This window comes from Saccopteryx leptura, chromosome 4 (genome assembly GCF_036850995.1).
Source record: "Saccopteryx leptura isolate mSacLep1 chromosome 4, mSacLep1_pri_phased_curated, whole genome shotgun sequence".
Classification (NCBI taxonomy): domain Eukaryota; kingdom Metazoa; phylum Chordata; class Mammalia; order Chiroptera; family Emballonuridae; genus Saccopteryx; species Saccopteryx leptura.
The window spans coordinates 210,504,116-210,527,389 of NC_089506.1; the positions used below are offsets into that span (position 1 = coordinate 210,504,116).

General features: G+C 47.0%; 1 pseudogene; it reads left to right on the forward strand.

Annotated features, from left to right (window-relative positions):
* Nucleotides 1–2,444: 2,444 nt before the first annotated feature.
* On the forward strand, nt 2,445–6,638 carry LOC136404334 (coronin-1B pseudogene; annotated as a pseudogene).
* The last annotated feature ends 16,636 nt before the right edge of the window (nt 6,639–23,274 follow it).

Consider the following 23,274-nt stretch of genomic DNA (forward strand, 5'->3'; position numbering starts at 1 on the left):
AAATCTTGGGGACTAAATGGGCTAAGAAGTAAGGACTCACCCTTTCTTACCACCCACCCACACGTGCTACCATCTCTTACTTTAAGCCCAGAAAGGAGAGTCCAGGTGTGCATATAATGGGCTCAGTGTGTACAGAGATGCGTGGGGGAGACAGGGAGGGCTAGGGAGAGAGGGACGTGTTCATGAACAGCCCTAGCAATAGGATGAGATGCTGGTCAAATCAGCTTTAGAGCAGGAAAAACCAACAGATACGATCCACCTGGGAAGAGGTTTATTACCTTGAGCAAAGAATTCTAAAAGAGTTAACATTTTTGAACAATTGATAAAGCCAAGCACTGCTAACTGCTTTATATGCATTGTGTCATCTAATTATGACAACAACTCTGTGAGGTGGGCACTATTTCCATCAGGTAGCTGAGAATATTGAAGCTCAGAGAGGTTGAGTAACTTGATCAGAGTCACACAGCTAGTCAGTGACAGACGCAGGCATAAGCGTTTAAACGACAAGAACAACGTGGTTGAAAGGGCCAAAACTAGTTCTATGCAGGGAAGATCAATGAATTGGGCTTTAGCAAGCTTAGAAATTATTTTTCCTCCTGTCTTTAATCTCAACAAGAAATTTTTTTTTTTCATTTTTCTGAAGCTGGAAACAGGGAGAGACAGTCAGACAGACTCCCGCATGCGCCCAACCGGGATCCATCCGGCACGCCCACCATGGGGCGACGCTCTGCCCATCCTGGGCGTCACCATGTTGCGACCAGAGCCACTCTAGCACCTGAGGCAGTGGCCACAGAGCCATCCCCAGCTCCCGGGCCATCTTTGCTCCAATGGAGCCTTGGCTGCGGGAGGGGAAGAGAGAGACAGAGAGGAAAGCGCGGTGGAGGGGTGGAGAAGCAAATGGGCGCTTCTCCTGTGTGCCCTGGCCGGGAATTGAACCCGGGTCCTCCGCACGCTAGGCCAACGCTCTACCGCTGAGCCAACCGGCCAGGGCAAGAAATATTTATAAAAGCAACTACGATGAGTTTTTCTCTATGTATACGAGGTAGCAAAGAAAAGAAAATTGACTTAAATCAAAACATAGCTGTTTTTAACTGGATAAATGATAATAGACCTTACTGGCAGGGTGTATTTTTCAAGCCAGGACACTGATGCCGCGATGCAAACAGCACCAGACAAGGTTGCCGGGAGACCTGAGTTTGAATTCCGGCTCCCCCCCCCCCCCCACTAACTTGGCAAGCTGCTGCAGTTCTCTAGGCCTTCGCCTCCCTCCAGGACGCCGGCCTTCCGGCTGCCGACAAGGAGGGGCTCCACCCGGGTTATCTGATTGTTCATACAGCTACAGCAGCTTGCGTGCCCAAAAGGTGCTTCGTAACAAGGCTTCCTGCCCCACAAGAGCCACAGAAGAAGCAGTACTGGACCCTCCCCCCACCCGGGAGCTTAAGCAGCACGGCATCCCCAGCCACCGGTGGGGGCCACCTCCAACGTCAGTCCCCCAGGAAAAAGCTCACTGAATCTGCCTGGAGTGCCGGCTGATCCCCAGTCCCCTCTGGAACCAGTCGCAGGCCTACCTGCTTCAGGCGCTAATACATCAGCTGGGTTTCCTCGGGAAAACTGAACTCATTTTTAAGCTCTCTTTTATGGCTTTTACTCAGAATTGATTTGAATAAATCAGTCGAATGCTGTCTCTACAATGGAACCAATTGTAAAAGAGCTTTATCTGCTCAGCTCTCAAAGCAAGTTGGAACTACCTCTTCCTGTTCCAGGGCTGATGGGGGCTGGGGCGGGGAAAGGCCAGGGGAGGAAACAGGCACAATGAACTCAACAAAAGAGGATTCCTCGAAAGGTGGGGACCCAAAGCCCCTCCAGGATTCCCCAGCAAAAAAGTCCCCTGCAGGACCCACAACTGGTGAAGGAGACCAGATGGGATGTACTGTATCTGCTCCTGATGCGAATGCCTTGAGATGGTACCTCCTTTTCTCACGTACAGGCTTGAGGCAGCAAGCTTTCCCTGAAAGCTTGTTTCCATGGCTCGTCTGATTTCTCATCTCTTCTAAAGGACACAGCAAACACCAACTTCCAGTGTGCCAGGCACTGCAGCAAGTCTCAAAGGCACCTTCAATTCAACAATCCCAGCTGCCCAAGCTTTCTTGCTATACTGCAATTGCCCCCAAAGCCTTGCCTACCTCAGGACCTTTGCACGTACCATTCCCTCTGCCTCTTTTTAATTCACACACATACACACACACACACACAGCTTTGCAAGGCTGGCTCCTTTTCTTTCTTAACATCTCTTCTCCAATGCCACCTCCTCCCTGGAGTCTTCTGCAAAGCCCCACTCTAAATCAGACCCTCAGCTATTATTCTCTCATGGACGATCCAATTCTTTTTCTCCATATCACTTTATAGCATAGGAGCAAGATGATGTCCTGTTGAGGGATACAGGTATGGGAATTGGGGACTTGTGGGTAAGTCCTCATTTCTCCTTCTATTATATGTGACTTTGAGCATGTTACTTAATCATTCTGTGCCTCAGTCTGCTCACCTAAAAAGTGGGGGGCTATAAAAGCACCCACCTCTTAGAGCTGCTATAAAGATGGACAGAGCTGACGTCAGTAGTGTGCTTAGAAATAAGTAAACTAAGTAAGTGCTGGCAGGTAGTGAGCACTCCATAAACACCTGCTGTTACTTGTGCTGGGACAGTTTGATTCATGTCTGTCTCCCCACAAGCCTGGGTGCTCCGCGAACGTGGAGCTTGGTCATCCTGCCCTAGTGCCTAGTTCAGTGCCTGGCACCTTTGAGGACTAAACAATTACTTGTTGAAGGAATGGAAATTTTGTTTGTTTGTTGTATTGTGTTTACTTTATGCAGGCTTTCAATACACAAAGCAAAAATGGTACTGATTTTTGCCACTTTACAGATGGGAAAATTAAGTCTAGAAACTTTTATTTATCCAAGCGTGGCCAATCAGGTGTCCAAGCAAAGTGAGAGCCCGTGTGGCCAGCACTTTCCTCACCAGAGAACAGGAAGTAGAAACTCAAGACTGTCCCCTTTCCCTCTGGGACCAGAGGCTACCACACCCTAACAATAAGGACGTCATATGTCGCAGCTCAGTGCAGGGACCAGACTTCGGCACGGCCTGCACACTTGCCCACCTTCCCCTCCCAGGGGGTTCTGACAAGCTACAAGATCAGGCCTCAGGCCCTGGCTGATGGCGCAAGAGGGGGACCAGGACAGCAATCCTGGGGTCTGCTGAAGTCCTGGGAGCTCAGAGGGCTTCACTCTTGAATGAACTCATCGATCAGAATGTCTGGCACCGAGGGGAGGGCATTCATGTAGTGATTTGACCTTCACAATAAAGCAGAGGTCAAGACACATACTTTCGCTCACTGTTATCCCCAGCACTTGTGGCAAAGAGCAGCCTTGGATAATTATTTGTTGAATGGGTGAGTGAATAAACAAATGGCTGAATGAATGAAAGAAAGGCTGAATAAATCAATCACAGCAATACTGATAATCTTATTTGTCTACCTTCCCCCCTTCCTCTCCTTAACTCCTGATTTGGGAGAGGCAGAGCATTATAATCACGAAGAGAGCAGATTTTGAAACCAAACTGCCTTGGTTCAAATCCCAGCTCCACCACTTACTAACTGTGTGACACTAAACAAGTGACCTAGCCCCTCTGGGCCTCAGTTTCCCCATCTATAACATAAGGTTGTCAATCCTTTTCTAGTGAGACTGTGAGAATTAGATGGGTTCATACGTACACAGCACTTGGAACAGTGTCGGGCACAGAGCAAGTTCTCAAAATAAGCGTTAGCTGTTACTATTACCATGCCGGCTTTTCACTGTCAGTTTATTATTTTCCGCCTTATTTGTTTTGCCTCCTGCGAAAAGCTTCCTTGAGCCCTTTTGGAGAAGAGGCAGAACACAAATCAATTTAATAAATGAACTACTCAACTATAACATTTACAAGGTGGACCTAAGCTAACAGGTTTTTGTCCTAATAAAACACTCTTGCAAATGAAACTGTCTACGTTGGTCACATCTTTTGAAATGTTAAATGCTCACACCCACTGCCCCGGAAACCTCACTTCTAGGGACTGATCCTAGAGCGATGCTTACATGCCTGAGCCAAGATGGTGTACAAGGAAATTCACTGCAGCATCATTTAGGAAAGCAAATCACCGGAAACAGGATACATGTCCACACTTGGAAGAGGGGCTAAATAAGTGGCCAGGAAGCAGAATATATGCAGCTGCTAAGAAATGGAGCAAAGTTGTACATGTTGACATGGAGAGATCTGCAAGACATATGTATGGCTTATGAAAAAAAGGAAGCTGCCCTGGCTGGTTGGCTCAGAGGTAGAGCATCGGCCTGGCGTGCTAGGGACCAGGGTTCGATTCCCGGCCAGGGCACATAGGAGAGGCGCCCATTTGCTTCTCCACCCCCCCCCCCTCCTTCCTCTCTGTCTCTCTCTTCCCCTCCCGTAGCCAAGGTTCCATTGGAGCAGAGATGGCCCGGGCGCTGGGGATGGCTCCTTGGCCTCTGCCCCAGGCGCTAGAGTGGCTCTGGTCGTGGCAGAGCGACGCCCCAGAGGGGCAGAGCATCGCCCCCTGGTGGGCAGAGCATCACCCCTGGTGGGCGTGCCGGGTGGATCCTGGTCGGGCGCATGCGGGGTCTGTCTGACTGTCTCTCCCCGTTTCCAGCTTCAGAAAAATACAAAAAAAAAAAAAAAAAAAGGAAGTTGCAGAATGCTGTTTCGAGTGTGATTTCATTCATGCATCTAAATACACACACACACACATATCTACACACTTACCACAGTCATTATCCACATCTTACAGGTGAAGAAACTGAGGCTCAGAGCCCTAATGGCTCGGGGCTAGGAAATGACAGCCCACGCCCCTCCCACTCTGCCTGTGACAGGGTCTCAGCACAGAGAGACAGACACTGGAGATCACAGCAAGCGGAGTTCAAGGAGCCATCCTGGACACAGATAAAGAGAAACTAAAGCAGCTGCAGGTGCTGACAGTGAGCAGAACCTTGGGCTACACACGGGCTTTTCTTTTTTATTTTAATTTTTTTTTGGGGGGGGGGGGTTAGTCCTAATGTCTTATTGTATCTCTCTTTCTGAACTCACCATTTGGAATAACAATTTCTAAAAATGTGCTATTCCGCAAAAATAAATAAAAGATAAAAGATTTTTTAACAAAATATACAATAGTATATAACATGTTACAACCTTGAAGACATGCTCAGTGATATAAACCAGACACAAAAAGACACATCTGGCCTCCCTGCTTCCCAGAGGCTGGTGCTGCGGTCCCCAGGCGCCCCCCACAGGCCGCATTGACAGGCCTGCCCAGGGGCGGATGGACACAGGGGACCTGTCCTGGACATCCACTGGTGTCCCCGCAACGATGAAGTCATGGCCCGCAGCTCAGAGGACTGCACAGTCATGGTGTGGCAGGTCCCAGAGGACCAGCTAGCTCCCCACTGACAGAGCCCGTGCAGGTGCTGGAGGGGCACACCAAGTGAGTGGGCATCCTTACCTGGCACCACGGCTGCATGTGCTGTTCAACACAGGCTGCGACAATGTGGCGCTCACGTGGAACGCGGGCACAGCCGAGGAGCTTGTACCGCCTGGCCAGCCTGCACCCCGACCTCATTACAACGTCAGCTGGACCTACAAGGGCAGCCCCTTCTGGACTGTGTGAAAGGACAGGAGAGTGTGCGTCGTCGACCCCGGGCCACCCTGGTGGCAGAGCAGGAGAAGGCTCACGAGGGGACGAAGGGAAGCAGGGCATCTTCCTGGCGGATGGCAAGGTGTTCACCCCAGGCTTCAGCCACGTGAGCACGTGGTGCTGGCACTCTGGGAAAAACTCTGAGAACCCCCGGCACTGCAGGAGCTGGACTCAAGCAGCAGGACCCTGGTGCCCTTTTACAACCCCAATTCCAGTATGATCTGCATCTGCCACAAGGGCAACTCCAGCCTCCGGCACCCTGAGTCACAGGAGCCCCGCCACACCCGCTTCCTGAACACGCGCACCAGGGGCGGCGTGGCCAAGAGGGGCCCGGGAGTCCGCCAGTGGGAGCTGGCCGGGGTCCACCGACTGCGTGAACGCAAGTGCTAGCCCATTGCCATGGCTGCGCCAGGAAGGCTGCGCCGTGCCCGGACCCAGCAGGACCCCAGGCGGCCCTGGAGGCGGAGGAGTGGGTGAGCAGCGGGGTGCCCATACCGTCCTCATCGCCCTGTGGAAGGCCTCTGTGCCCAGCCAACAGCGGGACCTGCAGGTCAGCCGGGACAAGGCGTTGACAGCCAGCCTGGCGTGGCCCCTGGCTCCGCTCGCCTGGGGGCCCCCACACCTGCCACCTCCACCGGTCCAACCACCCCCGGCAGCAGCCCGGCTGGGGCTGGGGAGGCCGGGGAGCCGGAGGAGGCTATGCCGGAGCTGCGGGCACTAAGAGCGTTTGTCAAGGAGCGAGGGGAGGGAATTGGCGGCCCGGAGGAGCAGCTGGGCCACGTGGGGAGTGGGGACACATGGGACCATGGCCGAGGGGTGCTATTCCACCCGCACCTTCTCCTCCTCTACCCTCTGCTCACTCAGCCTCTGCCGGCAGGTCACACTGCTGGCTGACTGCCCCGCCCCCGCCCCCGCCCCCTGCCCCTGCCGACAGCCTCTGGGGCAGGTCCAGGGGCCAGTCTGCACCGACCCATCCTACGGGCCCAGGTCAGAGCCACGGCCCGCTTTCGTCATTGTTACTGGGGGGTGGGGGGGCCTGTACCAAGGCAAGCTTAGACTCTGAGAGAGCATCTCCCACCCCCACCTGGACCCCTGCTCCCTCCTTGGAGGAGTGGGAGGGGTGGGCTCTGTATTCCCTTTCTTAAAAAAGCAACAATACATCTTGTATGAGTTCACTCACGTACGGTACCTAGAATCATCAGACTTACAGGCAGGAAGCAGAATGGTCGTGGGGGAGAGGAGGGTGCAAGTGCATGTCTAATGCCTGCAGTTTCAGTGTGGGGGACGGAAAGTTCTGGAGAGGGTGGTGGTGATGGTTGCACGACAATGTGAATGTACTCAACGCCCCTAAATGCTACACTTTAAATGATTAACATGGTAACTTTCATTATGTATACTCTCAACCAAAAAATAAAATGTTTTAAACAGAAAAAATGCTTTACAAATGTGCTGTTGTCCTGAGCCACCTGGACGAAACCTGAGGGTGATGGCTGGGATCAGGGTCAAAGACAAAAGAGGCTCTTCTGTGAGGACCGCCACCCACGCCTCACCCCAGGTGTCCCCATCCTGCCCCTGCCTTCAGCCTGAAGCAGTTGGTCAAAACTCCTGTATCTTCATTTTCTTTGAGAAAACATTTTTTTTCCTAAATCAATGGATCCATAACAATTATAAATTACTTCCAAATTTAGTCAAAAGACCAAATAATAACCTTATGATAAACACTGTTGGGTCCCAAATTCATACTCTCCTGCTCTGAGTCCATTTTCCACATAATAGGAATTTCCACTCTGGCATATGGTCCTGTTCTGGAGAATGTATGATATCACCCTCCGAAATTTAAGGTGTGTCCCCAAACTACTCAGGTTCACTCAGTGACCAATGATCCAGATTCATTCAAATCTATTTGAACACTGTCCTGGTTAGAATGCTCTTAAAATCAAGTAATGAAATCCATATTCAAGCTGGCTCACTCAATAAGGAAATCTGTGTGGCCTACTTGCATGAATAGCTGGCCTGTGGTAGGGCAGGGTCTGAGTGCCTTATGTACCTGGATAATCCCATCGAGATCCCAGACTCTTTCCATCTCTCTCCTCTGCCAGCTTCAACCTGCACTCCACCCTGAGGCTGGTCCCCTGCCTGCTCACAGCATCGCTGTGATGTCATGTGGGGCTCCATGCTCCACTTTCATTCCCAGGAGGAAGCAGAGAAGCCCTCTCTCTCATACATGAGATATAAGTTCCCTTCAGCATTACTAGGTCAACTTTAGGACATGTCGACCAGTCAGATAACAGTCACCAGGGTAATGACATGTACCAATTAGTCTAACTCTGGGGTCAGCAAACTAGAGTCTGCAGGTCAAATCTGGCCCACCAGCTGGTTTTGCAAATAAAGTTTTATTGGCAACATAGCTATATCCATCCATTCACTCATATATTGTCCATGGCTACTTTCTCTCCACAATGGCAGAGTTGAGTGGTTGCAACAGAGATATTCTTAGATATGTCCGTTCCCAAGCCAATCAATGTGTCAAGCAGGATCAAGCCATCTGATTGGACAAACTGGAGTCACATGACCACTGGGGACTACATGAACTAAACAACATTACTCTGAATATGAAAGAGAGTTGCTCACAAAGGGAGAAGTGCTGACCTGCCCTTTGTACCCAGTAGTCAGCAAGCCCATCTAAAGAACATAGGAATGTATAGGGCCAGGTGTGTGCTTGAAATGTTGTTTGTGATTACCCTGTAAAATACATGATTGCCTAACCACTATGCTACACATCTGTAACTAATACAGACTAATAATAAACGTAAGCTGGAATTAAACAAAAAAGAATATAGGAAATCACAAAGGGTTCGAAACTCCAAACCTTGTAGGGGAGTGAAAAGTAAAAAGTCCCGTGATGCCTTGGGCACCCTCTCCTTAGCTTTTCTCTGCCCACGCTTACAGAACTATAGCCATTCCCAAATTCCAGAATGACAGCTAGGTGAGCCGCTGGTTTGTTGGTTTAGATTTAGTCAAGAAAGACATGAGCTCCGGGATCTCTTGGGAGGCTGCCAGATAAAGAACCATGTGGTTGAAATTCACTCTTAGATCCCAACCTCACAACAAACGGAATCATGCTTCATCCACCCGGCACTGAGATACAGTCATCTTTCAGTAAGTCTGAATTCTCACCTGGTGTATTTTTCTCATCCTTGTCACCAGAACTTAAAATTTAACCTGAAGATTCTCCCGAGTTATTAGGAAGCTCAACAATATTTCTGCCCTGACTAATCCTTGTACTTTAGCTCCAGCGAGGTCTGGGATGTACCGTGACTCCTTGTTGGAAAAATACTGCATTTGTCCCTTGCTCAGCGTATATAATGAGGTATTTACAAACAAGAAAGAAATATGTCCCCTTTTACTCCATAACCCAAAAAAAAAAATGAAACAAGGTTCTCACAAATAGAAGGTTGAATTGTGCTTGTTCTTCAAGGCTGCATTGATTACTTCTAGACAAAAATAAATAAATAAATAAAGTTGTATTTCTAATATGCAGTCATTCCACATCAGATTTATGTGCTTGAGTTTAAGGGAAGCCAGGTAAGTAAAGTTATCTGTTCTTCTTGAAGCTGATTAACCTCAATACACAATCCTACAAATCAATAGTTAATTAAAAATGTGACACTGTCTATGTAGTTAAGTGACCTCATCCCTCTGCAAACACTGCCCACCTTGTATATTATTAAGCTAAAAGCTATGCAGGCCAGCCTCTAGGACAATGTAGAATTTTACAGACAAGAAAATAAATATGTTTCTAAAATATGTCTACATAAAAACCTCAAATGTAATATTTTAGCTGTATTTACAACTCAACTCATCTCTTAGAAGCTACCTTGTTTGGTCTGCAGAGCTTCCCAAGTCTTGGAATTATTTCCCTCTCTGGCCACAGCCCCTATCCTCTGCAGTGTCAAGATTTGTGAAGATGCTCCCATGGTAACTGGAAGTACTGGGTTTCTATTTTTTAATTGTCTCCAGGCTGAGAGCCTAAGAACTCACCCTTACCCTGATCTCCTATTCACCCATGCCTTCAAAACTACAAATAATCAAGAACAATAAGGCAGAACTAATTTATTTGTCATTTCCTGGTTACTGATAACCCTCTGGGGGTTTCTTTGTTTTAACTTCATGCTCATTTCTGCCATAACAAAATCGTATTTCTTATTGATAAATGTATCAGTGGCCTGCCTTATTCCAAAAAGAAGCAGAAGTGGCTAAGAAATAGGGCATTGCAAGTAGCTTTGTCAGAATCATCTATTGTGGGAGACCCAATTCACAGTGCTATCTCCTGGTGGCCTTGTCTGTGCCACCAATCCCCTATCTATGTTCAACTGGTAACAGGAGTGCCCAATCTAACCCTGGACTCATGTTGGGCCAATCATACTACCCTAACCCCTTTGGCCTGCCTGTCGACAAATGGCCCAGGAGGGCCCATGACAACCTTTCCCCTGAGAATTTTCACACTGGAGCTAGGAAAGGGAAGTCACTATTTCTCCCGACAACTAAACCATAAAGAGGAATGCCAAAGACACTTCTGCCAAGATCCCCACCATGTATAAAATTTCATCTAAAGTAGGAACAAAAACAAGATATAGAGGTGAGAGGAAGGGAGAAAATGGGCAAGAGAGAGCTACTCTATCTATGCTCTGGTTGTATAAACTAATACGTTCCCTTTTCTGTTTCAGTGAGTTAGGTGCAGAACTCTGGAAGAATACCCCATGAAGAGATGAAAGCACTCATCCTTCTGGCCTTTACTGAACTCAGTGTTCACACTATCTTAACTAACTCTTGACACCCAACTTAGCTGATAGAAACCAAAAGACCAAGAACTTCAACAGCCAAAAGCAAAGGCCATTGGTTCCTGCCCCTCCATCCTCCTCCATTGCAGGAGCTGGGGAAGACTCCACTCCTACTTTTAAACCAACCTCTACCCAAGAAACCAGGTAACCAGGAGTACCAGATCACTGCTCTTGAACTACTTGAACTACCTGGGACTGGGTGTCTGGAAACTTGGTGCCTTCCATCAGCCAGTGGACTACCTAAAGAGAAGAGCATCATGGGAGACAGGAAAGCAAGATGGCTATCCAAATAGTCTAGGCAGAGAGAAAGGATCTGAGGATCTCAGGGGTCGGGAGTTTCAAAGAAGAAAGAATGGGGAGAACCTGAGGGGACTGCTTATGGAGATGAGATAGTGTCTGCAGTCATTTTAGAGGGAGCCTGCAGCCTCTGACATAAGCATTAAAGATGTCAACCCAGTTTGGCCAAGCAAACTCAGGTGCACCAGTCATGGCTCCTGGAGGTCACCTTGCTGCAATAAAATTATTTGTAGTGGTCTTGGGATAAGCTTGGGGGATCCACCTCCATGCTCAGCAAACCACAGACTCCCAACCTTTATTAACAATAGCTAACAAGTTCTGAGTACTTTCTAGGTGCCAGGAACTCTAATGAGAGCTTATCAGGCATCATATCAACTAATTCTAGCAGTAACCCTTTGAAGTGTGGATTCCATTTTATCTCCATATTGTAGATAAGGAGACTAGGATTCAGAGAAAGTAAGTCACTTTCCCCAAGTCAGTGTCACAGCCAGGATTCCAGGTGAGTTCTCTCTGAGTCCAAAGCTACTATGCCAAGGTGCAGCTCTGCTCAGACCTCAAGCTTCCCCCAAGACACTGGACTCTATTGCCTACACATCAGGAATGGGATGGCACCATTTTCCCAATTCTCAGACCACCAGATTGGATTAAGGATCAGCACTGATTCAAAATCACAGCTGGTAGCTCAACCCCCACAGCTGGACCACTTTTAGATAGAATCACCAGCCCAAAGCCTACCTATAGTCTCCATTCCCCTGTGTTCGTGGTCATCGAGAATGCTGAGATTCACCACCCCCTCCTTAAGGCGTTTCTTCCGCCCCACTCTGCTCAGTCTCCCTGCCCCTCCCCACCAGCCCACCCCAGGGAAGCCCAGAATGCCTCATGGTCAAATCTACTCACATATTGACAAAGGCTCCCAATTTTCCATCTCAAGTTCAGAGCCAAGGTCTGCACTGGGCACAAATGAGAGGATGCTTTGTCTTATTTCCAATAAAACGAAAGTACAGAGCAGAGGAGAAATGAGGAAGACCAACCCCGAGGCTGCACCATGTCCCATAAATGACAAATGCTGTATACTCGTGTCAGAAAGCCAAGGCTATAAAAGCCACAAGTGAATTAGGAATCACTCCAAAGCGGTGATGTCATGTGAGAACATCTTTCTGTAGCACGGCTGCCCTGCAATGAGGCTGGTGCATGCCTCCTGGTCAGACAAAGTTCTCAGACCCTGGTGATGCTTCCCAGCAGGAGAAGCAGGTGGAGAAAAGGCAGAATGAACTCTGGAGTCACGACTTCTCTCAAAGAAGCCAGGGTGGACAGGGAACACAGCCATCCTTACACTCTGCGTGAAAAGCATTCCAAGAAAGATGGGAGAGTGGACATTTGTGGGTCTGTAGCTGACATTCCCATTAGCATCCAAATCTGTCTTTGGGGTGTCAACAAAAGTTTGCTGTCACCAATCTGATGCCAACAGAAGTCCCCAAACTGGATCGCAGTAATAGGAGAAATTTTATTCAGGCAAACAGTTTGCAAACCAGGGAAACACACCCTTGGGTAGAAAATGAAAGCACACTTCCTGGAGGCAAAGAGGAGGCCTGCTTATATAGAGATAATGCCAACTCCCTCTCACCCCCTCCCACCCCCCCACATACACCCCCTCCTGATTGCTCCATTTTTATGCAAATGAGAAATCCCGGTCCTAAATGGTCAGAATTGTGCATCCTGATTTGTCATTATGGAGCTGTTCTGATTGGTCAGTAAAGATGCAAATGAGGATAAAGCTGCACAGCTACAATTGGACAGGGCAGGTTTTAGCCCATTGGTTGAAGTACAATGCCAGGAACTCCTTTATAAGGTTCAGTTAAGACAGCAGGAACACAGTGCAGGAGACAGAAGGTTCAGTCTTCTGCTTTTCCCTGATATACGTTGTGCATGACAGGACAGGCCTCTGTAAACAATGGCTCCTAGACTTTGATTATGAATCTAGGCCCTGTTAACCACAAGGAGTTCATTTTGGTAGGTACATTCCTTCTCCAGGTCAACAAGGAGAAGTCTTCATTGAGTACAACCTTTCAGGGGGCAAATCCTAAAATCCTTGTCTCACTGTCGCAACCCCCATACCCAACACCCATGATGCTTGCCACCAGGGCTCTGACTCTTGAAAAGAAGAAAGAGGTCAGTTTTATCCTCATGGATAGCTCTAGCTAGCTGGCTCTAAACCCCCTTTTTCCCCAACACACACACACACACACACACACACACACACACACACTCCTGCCCATTCCCCAAGCCTGGTCTCACAGGTGCCTGTGTGTTCTCTGAGCCCCCAGAAAAACGTGCAGTGCACTCCCTTCTTGCTTCATCAACGAGGTGAGTTGCTGTTGCTTGCAGCCAAGAATCCTGACTGATCCACACTTCATTGTGTTCATTGTGTTTTGGTTTCAGAGCCAGCAGCCCCGAGGATATTTCAAATGATGGGCATTGGTGCAATTCTACACAAAGGAAACAGAAACCATTTAGAGGCTCGCCAGCAAGAAGTACTTACAGACGCTTGAGGAAAGGTGCTCGGTTGTGATACACTGAGTGAGGACCAGATTGGCGGTCTGAGTCCTCCCTTTTATACCTCACATGCTTTTCCCTTGGCTTTCCATCCGGCCAACACCCAGCCCTCGCCCACGTCTCAGCCTCCCTCAGAACCCATCATCATATGTTGACTTATTGGTTACTTATAGACCCATGTGCCCCACTAGGCTATAAGTTTCAGGATGCAGGCACCAGGACCATTTTTCTCATCACTCTCTCCCCAATGCCTATCATAGCCTGGCACATAATAGGCATGCCAAACACATGTGTGAAGGGATTCACATTCACGGGACAGAATCACCCATCCAATATTACTAGTGGTAGCCGTGCAGTAGTAGTAGTAAACCCTCACAACAACTAGGAGGTAGAGATTATCATCCCTAGTTTACAGGTGGGGACCTGAGAAACATGGAGGTTAAGGAATTTGCCATAAGTCACCTAGACTAGAGGATGCGGGGGTGGAAAAGGGAATTGAGACCAGGCATTCTCACTCCAGAGGCCTCTTAATTGCAGGGGCTTTATGCAAAGTAGATGTTCTGATTCTTGCTGTACAATGAGCAACCCCAAAATTGAGTGGCTTAAAAAATATTATTTATATATATATATATTACTTGTTCCGCTAACAGGTCTGTGACTTGGTCAGGGCTCCACAGGAAGGGCCCGTTTCTGCTCTTTGCAGTATCAGCCGGGTGTCTTGCGTAGGAGCTGAAGGAACCTCTCTCAAGACGATGGCTCGTTCCATGGCTACAGAGTTGATGCCAGTGTCAGCTGAGAGCCGCCGGGGCTGTGGGCCGGAGGGGTCCTCTGCAGGGGGGGCCTTTCCATGGGCTTCTTCGTAGCCTGGTGGCTGAGTTCAAACATGAGCTTATGAAGAGAACCAGGAGGAAGCTTTCCTTTCAGCCTCCAAAGCCACCAGATCCTATTTGTAGAAACAGTCAGATTCAGAGGGAGAGAAACAGTACTCCGCTTCTCCATTGGGGTGTGACAAGCTTCTAGAAGAGTCCACAGGATAGGAAATATTATTGTGGCCACCTTCTCAGGGAATACAGTCTGCCACGGCAAACTGTGTATTGCCTGACTTCATCAAGCTGTCCTAATTTACAAACTTAAAAACAACCGCCTCCAACAAGCCACCTCCAGGGACCCTCCCTGAAAGTTTAGAAAAATGGCTGGACTCAAAGAAAGAAGCTCAGATAAGTAAAAGCCACTCATGGGGCAGGCAGACGGGAAAGAGCCTTCCCTCACAATGTTTAGATATTGCACTTCATTTCCTTACAATGCCTGAAGCTCTGCTAATTAGAAACTCATTTGAGATAACTAGTAACCAATTTAAAAATGCAAACACCTTGGGGCCTAACCAGAGTCCTCCAAACAGTCCTGTGATTGATTTCATCAAGGATTTCCACCTTGCCCCTGCGGAAAGGCAGTTGCAGGAAGAGATTGGGAGAGGGCAGGGGTCACTCGGTTACTAAAAGCACTTCTGGATAGAGACATAAACAAAGAGCAGGGGGGTTCAGCACAGAAGGCAGGAAGGTAAGCTTATTTATGTGTCTGAACAAGCGTCCTGGTTTGGGGCTCTGCAAATATAGCCCCAATCAGGCTACAAGATGTTGTGGCAGCAACATTTACACTCAGTCACTCCTGATGGGTCCAACCACTTTTCAAAACACCCCTGCACAGCCGCGCAGAGTGCAGGCTCCATCGGCAGCCGGCGGAGCCATAACTCACGCTGTCACCACTCCCCTCAAACCTCTTCTGTAAGCACTTTTAATCAGTGCAACGGGAATAAACAGTTGCTGCGGACTGGCAATGTGCAGCGAGACACATGGTTCCCCTTAGCTCAGAAAGCAAAACCTCCCGACTGCTTGCGCTTAGGAGAGCCCGCAGGAAAAGCCCTCCGTGCCGGCGTGGCTGCCAGCCCACGCACATTTCCCCCAACGGGACGAGTTTCTCTGTCGGAGTTCATTTGCACTCTGCGGTGCCATCCATCAAGTACACGATTCTCAGCTGACTTTTCAAAGCATCGCTGCTCTCTAAGTGGTCACCAACCCTGCCCCAACAGCCCCCGCCCCTCCTCCGTGATGGGTGATGTTGAACTTGGATGAGAAAGCAGGATGTGTCAGGGGGGATTTTGGTTCAGCATCTTAGGGTCGCTGTGTGGGGATGAAATATTTTTTCCCAAGCTGTGGGCTAACCCCTTGTTTGTTACCCAGTTTGGTCGTTGGGAACTTGGAAACTGATTTCCAGTGGAATCAGCAAGTGCACTGCTGGTGGACGTGGGTCTGGTAGTTTGTTAATTTAACATTAACAAGGGCTGGAAGCTGTGCTGAGAATTAGCTTGTTTCATCCTCCTGGGAGCCCTGGGAGTTGGGCACCATTGCAATTCCCACTTGATAGCAGCAAAACAGAACCTCAAAGAGGTAAGTAACTAGTCTGAGGTCACACAGCTAACGAGTCGTGGAATTGGGTCTCAACATCATGCTTTCTCCCCCCAAAGCCTGTGTTTGAAATTATTCTGTTAGTAGGATGCAGAGAGAAGTCACCCAGTCTGGGTGGGGGACGAGGGGATCCAGGCTGGTGGCCTTAGGGGGGAAATCAAACAGGTGAGAGACCAAAATCCAGTGTGGGAGAGGAGAGGTGCGTGGGGGCCGCGTGTCCGGGAGGAGAACTTGGCTCTTCCTCCCAAGACAGACAGAGTCGATAGAAACCCAAGGATTCAGATCAAGGCACAACTGGAGAGAGTATCGGTGTGAAAGCTGAGGGGAATCACACAGGTGCCCAAGGCAGCTCTCAGAGACAGCGACAGAGACAGAGACAGAGACAGAGAGACAGGGAGGTGGGAGGAGGTCTGCGGGGCTCAGCTCATTTGCATTAGAATCTCTAGGCTTCTTAAAAATGCAGCTTCCGTCTGATTAGGTGGTGGTGCAGTGGATAGAGCATCGGACTGGGATGCAGAGGACCGGGGTTCAAGACCACGAGGTCGCCAGCTTGAGCACGGGCTCATCTGGTTTGAGCAAAAGCCCACCAGCTTGAACCCAAGGTCACTGGCTCCAGCAAGGGGTTACTCGGTCTGCTGAAGGCCCGCGGTCAAGGCACATATGAGAAAGCAATCAATGAACAACTAAGGTGTTGCAACACACAATGAAAAACTAATGATTGATGCTTCTCATCTCTCTCTGTTCCTGTCTGTCTGTCCCTGTCTATCCCTCTCTCTGACTCACTCTCTGTCTCTGTAAAAAATAAATAAATAAATAAAAATTTTTAAAAAAATGCAGCTTCCTGCCTGACCAGGCTGTGGCGCAGTGGATAGAGCGTCGAACAGGGACGTGGAGAACCCAGGTTCAAAACCCTGAGGTCGCCAGCTTGAGCACAGGCTCATCTGGTTTGAGCACAGGCTCACCAGCTTGGACCCAAGGTCGCTGGCTCAAGTAAGGGATTTCTCGGTCTGCTGAAGGCCCGCGGTCAAGGCACATATGAGAAAGCAATCAATGAACAACTAAGGTGCCACAACAAAGAATTGATGCTTCTCGTCTTTCTCCCTTCCTGTCTGTCTGTTCCTTTCTCTAACTCTCTCTCTCTGTCTGTCAAATAAACAAATAAATAATGCAGCTTCCTGTGTATTGGTGAACCTCAAAAACATTTTGCTAAGTTAGAGAAGTCAGGCACAAAAGGCCACCTATTATGTGATTCCATACATGAAATATCCAGAAGAGGCAGCTCCACAGAGACAGCAAGCTGAGTGGTGTTGCCAGGCGCTGGGAGGGCAGTGAGAGTGACAGTGATGGGTGCGAGGTTTCTTTCTGTAGGTGGAGAAGCTCTGGGAAAACATAAAAGCTGCTGTGACAAGTCACTCGACCTAGTGAACGTATTAAATTGTACACTTCACCTTCAAATGGTCGAAATGATCAATTTCATGGAATGTGTATTTACCACAGGGAAAAAAAAAAACGCAGATTCTAATTTCATCATTCAGTTAACAGAACTTATTGGAGGCTCACTGTGTGCCAAGCACTGGCCTGGGTGCTGGGGATACAGCGGTGAACAAAACCAAGAAAAAAATCTGCTCTCGTAGAGCTGACATTTAGTGGGAGGAACCAAAAATAAATAAGTATAATACTTTAGATGTGTATGCCTTAGAGATGAACGTGAAGGAGAAAACAAAGGAGGGAGGGGGCAGGAAGTGTTGGAGGAAGTGTGGGTGTTGCTAATTTAGACAGTGAGGCTGGGAAAGGCTCACTGAGAGGTGAGAGAGCTGGAGGGAGAAACAGAGCCAGCAACCTGGGTGTCGGGGGGACTGTGCTCCAGGCACAGGGAACAGCAAGTGCAAAGGCCCCGAGGCAGGGGGCAGGCCTGGCATGCTTACGGATCAGAGAAGAGGTCATTGTGGCTGGGCAGAGGCAGTGACAGGGAGAGAGGTAGCAGAAGAGAATGGAGAGGAGGCAATTGGGGGCCAAGTCATGCGGGGCCGTGGGTTATAGTTGGAACTTCAACTTCAACTCTAAGTGAGATAAAGGGCGGGGACACCAAAGGGTTCCGAGCAGAGAACTGATGCGACCTGAATTCTGTGTTAAAAGGATCACGCCGGCTCCAGAAGAACAGACTTGGGGAGGACAAGGGCAGAAGCAGGAGGCCAGCGAGGAGATACTGCAGGGGCGCAAGTGGGAGTGGACTGAGGCTCGGTCCAGACCGGTGCTGAGGAGAGGCTGGATTCTGGATTTATTTTGAAGAGGGAGCAACTTGTTGACTCTTTAAAAGTGGGCCACAGTAGTCAGCATTTGTAACAACTTCCCAGGAGATTCTGATTCAGCCAGGAGTCGAAGAACTTTAGGGTTAGGTTAACCTTTTGTTTCGAGTTTTGGGAAGTGCTATTGGATTTTCTCCAAGCCAGCTCAGCATGGATGCTAGGAAGAACTCGTGTGCACGCCCTGAAGCAGACCACGTGGTAGGTGGGAAACAACATCGGCTTTCTCAAGTGTCAGGTGCTGGGGTACGACAGTGAACCACCAGGGGTCTTGCATTTCGTGAGGGAAATAAACAGTTTACACCTTTTGTGACTCAGAGTGGAAAGTGCTATGACGAGTGTTCGCACAGACCACACGAGAGGAGCACTTAGTCTAGTCTCGGGTAGTCAGAAAGACTTCCCCCATCAAACAACCTTTCAGCTGAAGCCTAGAAGGTGATGGTTATCCAGGTGAATAAGGCAGAGGGTGGAAGATTGCTCAAAGCAGAGGGAAGAGTGTATGCAAAGATTGAGAGCTGAGCCTTACCAGGTGGTGGCACAGTGGATAGAGCATCGGACTGGGACACAGAGGACTCAGGTTCGAAACACCAAGGTCACTGGCTTGAGCGCAGGCTCATTTGGTTTGAGCAAGGCTCACCAGCTTAAACCCAAGGTCGCTAGCTTGAGCAAGGAGTCACTCGATCTGCTGTAGCCCCTGGTCAAGACACATATGAGAAAGCAATCAATGAACAACTAAGGTTCCGCAATGAAGAATTGATGTTTCTTATCTCTCTCCCTTCCTGTCACAATAAATAAATAAATAAATAAATAAATAAATAAATAAATAAATAAATAAAAGATTGAGAGCTGACAGAGCTTTTGAGGAGATGAAAGTAGTTCATACAATTCTAAGGGTAAGAGCTGAAGGATGGAGAAGTAAGTTGAAACCAAATCATAATGGTTCTTGACAGCCATGTTTATCTTGTATACCAGTGGTTCTCAAAGTGTGCGCCAGGGCACATTGGTGCACCCTAGAAGATTTCCAGGTGTGCCCTATGGTATTCCAGAGAAATATGTGCCTGTTGGGGACCAAAAAACCAACACGGTTTTTGGAGTTTAGATTTTTGAGGGACAGAGGTGTGGGGAATTGGCTGTAAGCTGACAGTCTGCCCAACCCCCACCTCACTTGCCTGATTAGGTTGCAAAAGGCTGTTAAGCTGTGGTGCTGGATTGTTTACACTACCCCCCAAGTTACCTGGAAAGACTGGAGGCAAGTTTTTTCTATCCTTTGTTTGGTGTAAAGTTAAGATGATATGTATGGTGGGGGTTTTCTGCACCCAACACAATTAAGAGTAAAAAGAGAGGAATTCTTCAATGTATTGATGAGGAAATAAGAGTTTGCCTTTCAAATATTTGCCCAAACATTGAAGAAATCACTAGGACACATCAGGCTCATGTTTCTCAGAAACACAAGAATGAAAAAACTTAACACATTCATGCTGGGACCAGCCGAATTTACTAAATCTTACTAAGAATGTATCTATATATATAAAAATATAATTTTGTCATTTTTTATTTTTTAATTCCTCTTTTTTATGAATTCTAAGAAGCATAACAAAAAATGTAACATAAAAATGTTTTTTAATGTCAGAATAAGTTTAATTTTGTCATATTTGTTTAATTACCATAAAAGCATGCTTGGACTTTATATTTTTTCTTTAATATTTGACTTAATCATTATAACATATTTCTCAGAAATGTGTATATAGTGCGCCTAATTATTTGTAGGATTTTAAATGCACCCCGACATCAAAAAGTTTGAGAACCACCGCTGTAGACAAAGGAAGCCAAAAGATCTCTTTAAGTAGAGGAGTAATGATCATCCTTGTGCTATAAAAAGAGAAGTCTGTCTGGAGGATAGATAGAGAGAGAGCTAGGAGACCAGGTGGGAGGCTGCAATAACCAAAGCGAGACCAGATGGTCAACTGGACCAAGGTTGTGGTGCTGTAGAAGGCCAGGAGTGGCGGACTAACTTGCCTGAGGAAGGAGGAGAAATACAGGATGGCATCTCAGTTTTTTGGAAGCTTGGTGGATCATGGGGTGAGTTGGGGCCCGATGAACCCAGGCAGAAGAGGAAATCAGGAGAGGAAGGGTAAGCTGCGGTCAAGTTCAAACGGGACAGCCAAGTGGATGTGACCAGTGGGTAGTTAGAGATGCCAGAGCAGCGTCATACAGAGAGTTCTGGAATGTAAATAAGAGGATGTGAGGACCTTGAGATTAGGTGATACCCCCAATCCCACAAAAAACAGTGTGAAGGAATAAGAATAGAACCTAGAGGGAAGCAGAAGAGGAGATGTTGATGATTAAAGCCAACCAACCATCAACCATCAGACATCTTCTTCAAAAATCACTGACTGGAGGTCTTCTTAGTATGAGTTATTCAGGACCATATCTGAAGATCATATCTAAAAATAACTGCTGGAAGATCTCAAAACATGTAATGCTGCTTTTTTTAAAAAGATAAATTAATTTTTAAAAAAAACAGCTCAGCTATTGCACAGACACTGGAGCAATCTTCCAGTAAGCATCTATCAAACAAGAATCTGAACTGACTCAAGAGGGTGTCACATCAAGTGTAAGAATCCAATTTCATTGTTGGTAAGTGCCTTTCTACCAGGTACAAGATCCTAATCCAGTTGAAGTGATTTTCTTTTGATTAACAGCCTGGGAATACACAGGTTGTTGGTTTTTTTGAGATTCCCTTCCCTGGGTCCTCATGCCAACTGTGAATAATTTTCACAGAGTCAAAAACTCCCAACTATCAAAATAAAAATGACACTCAGTCATGGAGGAGGCAAATTATAGGTCAATCACCTTGATTATTTTTTAACTGTGAGGAGCCATTAATGTTACTGAATAAGCAAATCTGTTTGCATAACCAGATTTTTATAGGCTACTGGGAATAAAGGTTTTCCTAAGTGGATGATTTGTACAATGATAGCCTTTGGGTCTTCGATGGAACAGCTCTGATGAGGAAATGTTCCTTTAATTATGTGGAAGGCCAATTACCACGTTATAGCCACATTGTTTTGCAGATTGCATATAATTTCGCCATTTCCATAGCTTCAGCACTATAATTCTGGAGAAAACACAGGCACCAAGAAGACACTTGAGGCACATTATGCTGGAGATGAAGATGTTTTAGCGAATTCAATTTAAGCTACAACATTAAAGTTATTTTGTTGAATAAAACATAATGCAATAATGAGCTTGTAGATGTCAACTCTATGGTGGAGGTAATAATAGCTAGAAAGAGAGTGTCCCCTCTCTTCTTTTTTGTGCTCATTAGGGTAATAGATAATGCTATGAAGAGAGCCTTTCTCTAATATGTGCTTCATCTCAGGTTAATGTGTTTCCTGCAACTATGCTTCTAGAAGGAAAAAAACAAAAAGGTAAGGGACTAATTTGAAAGCCATTCACAGAAGTACTACTACTTGATGTTTTTTATCCACTGAGATTTTTTGTTTCCAAAGCCAACCTGGAAAGGAGTTTCTTGAGACATTCAGATTAATCACTATCTTTACACATTTAGTGCTAGGAGACTGTGAGGAGAAACGGAGAGAGTGAAGAACAGGATGGCAGAAAGGCAAATCTATTTACTGCATTGTTGGTCTCAATTCTGCCTCTCATTAGTGTGACCAATGGCTTTCCCCTTCTAGGACTCCAAGTTGTTCTTGTCTGTAAAATGGAGAAGTAGGAGGGTCTTCAAGGTCCCTGAAAGTACTTCCATTTCATGACCCCACCTATCTACAAAATACTTTTCATTTATACTAATAAAAATCGTTACTACTTTGCCAAAAAGACATAATAATCATCAAGCTGAATACACCAAAGAACGCAACCTGGAACTATGAAAGCAAAAACTGAGAAGGGTACATGGAAAGACAGACAAATCCCCAATTAGAGTAAGAAATGTTTAGCATACTCTCGGTGTGCCAGGCACAATACCGTTTTCACCACACCATTTCTCTTCCTGGACGAGCAGGAAGACGTTTCCCAGCATCCCTTGTGTTTACATTGGGACCACAGGAGCGCATTTCCACCAATAAAAATGTAAGAAATCACATGTAACTTCTGGTCCAAGATAATTAAAAGCAAGTGTGAGTTCTCCATGTTTTCTCTTTTTCCCATCCATGCGGCTACAAAGAAAAAACTCTGAGATGACAGAATTACAAGGTAGAAACCTCCCAGCTCTCTGAAACACTGTTGGAGGAGAGCCACCAATGAGCCCCTGAATGACACTGGACTGTGACATCGGTGATGAATAAATGGTTGCTTTTGCAAAACCTCGGCATTTTCAGTTTATTAGTCACAACAGCATTGTCTCGTGTTACCCTAACATATAAGGTTCAGAAAGCTCTAGCAGACAGAAAAAGTAGACTTCAATTACACTGCTAACCTTGATTATTGATTGTGAAAATGAATAAAGGAAACCTCATTTAAAATGGAGTCAGGAGGCCTGAAAGGGGGGGTACCTATGCACTAACCACTCCGCATGAATTACATACTCCAACAGGAAGAAACATCACCCAACAGGAAGTGACATACCTTTCATTCCCAATAAGAAGTGTCTCCACTTTACTACCACAGCAGGGGGCAGATTTTCTCCTTGCCCAGCAACAAGCCAAGCCAATGAGAACCATTGCTAGTCAATGAGAAGCCCTCGCCACCCTGAACTCTCACTTTCCTCCAACGGACTTTCTGTTCAAACCACCTCTACCCACTTCCTTCTTTTTTAAATAAAGCAACTGTTCTCTCTTTTGTTTGCTAGACTTGCCTATAGTTTTTGCCAAACCATGCTGATCCCAAATTGCAGTTCTTTGCTATTCCTGAATATACCCATGTTTTGCTGGTAAAAATAACTTGCTATTTTATTTTTAAGGTCAATAATATTTAAAAATGAAAACTCTCTCCGCAGACAATAAACAAACCGAAGTCATCCATATTGCTTTTAAGCATATGTGGCATGTTTGTAAACAAAAAAAAATGATCACTTATTTGTCCATAAAGGAAATCTCAACAAAATCCCCTACCT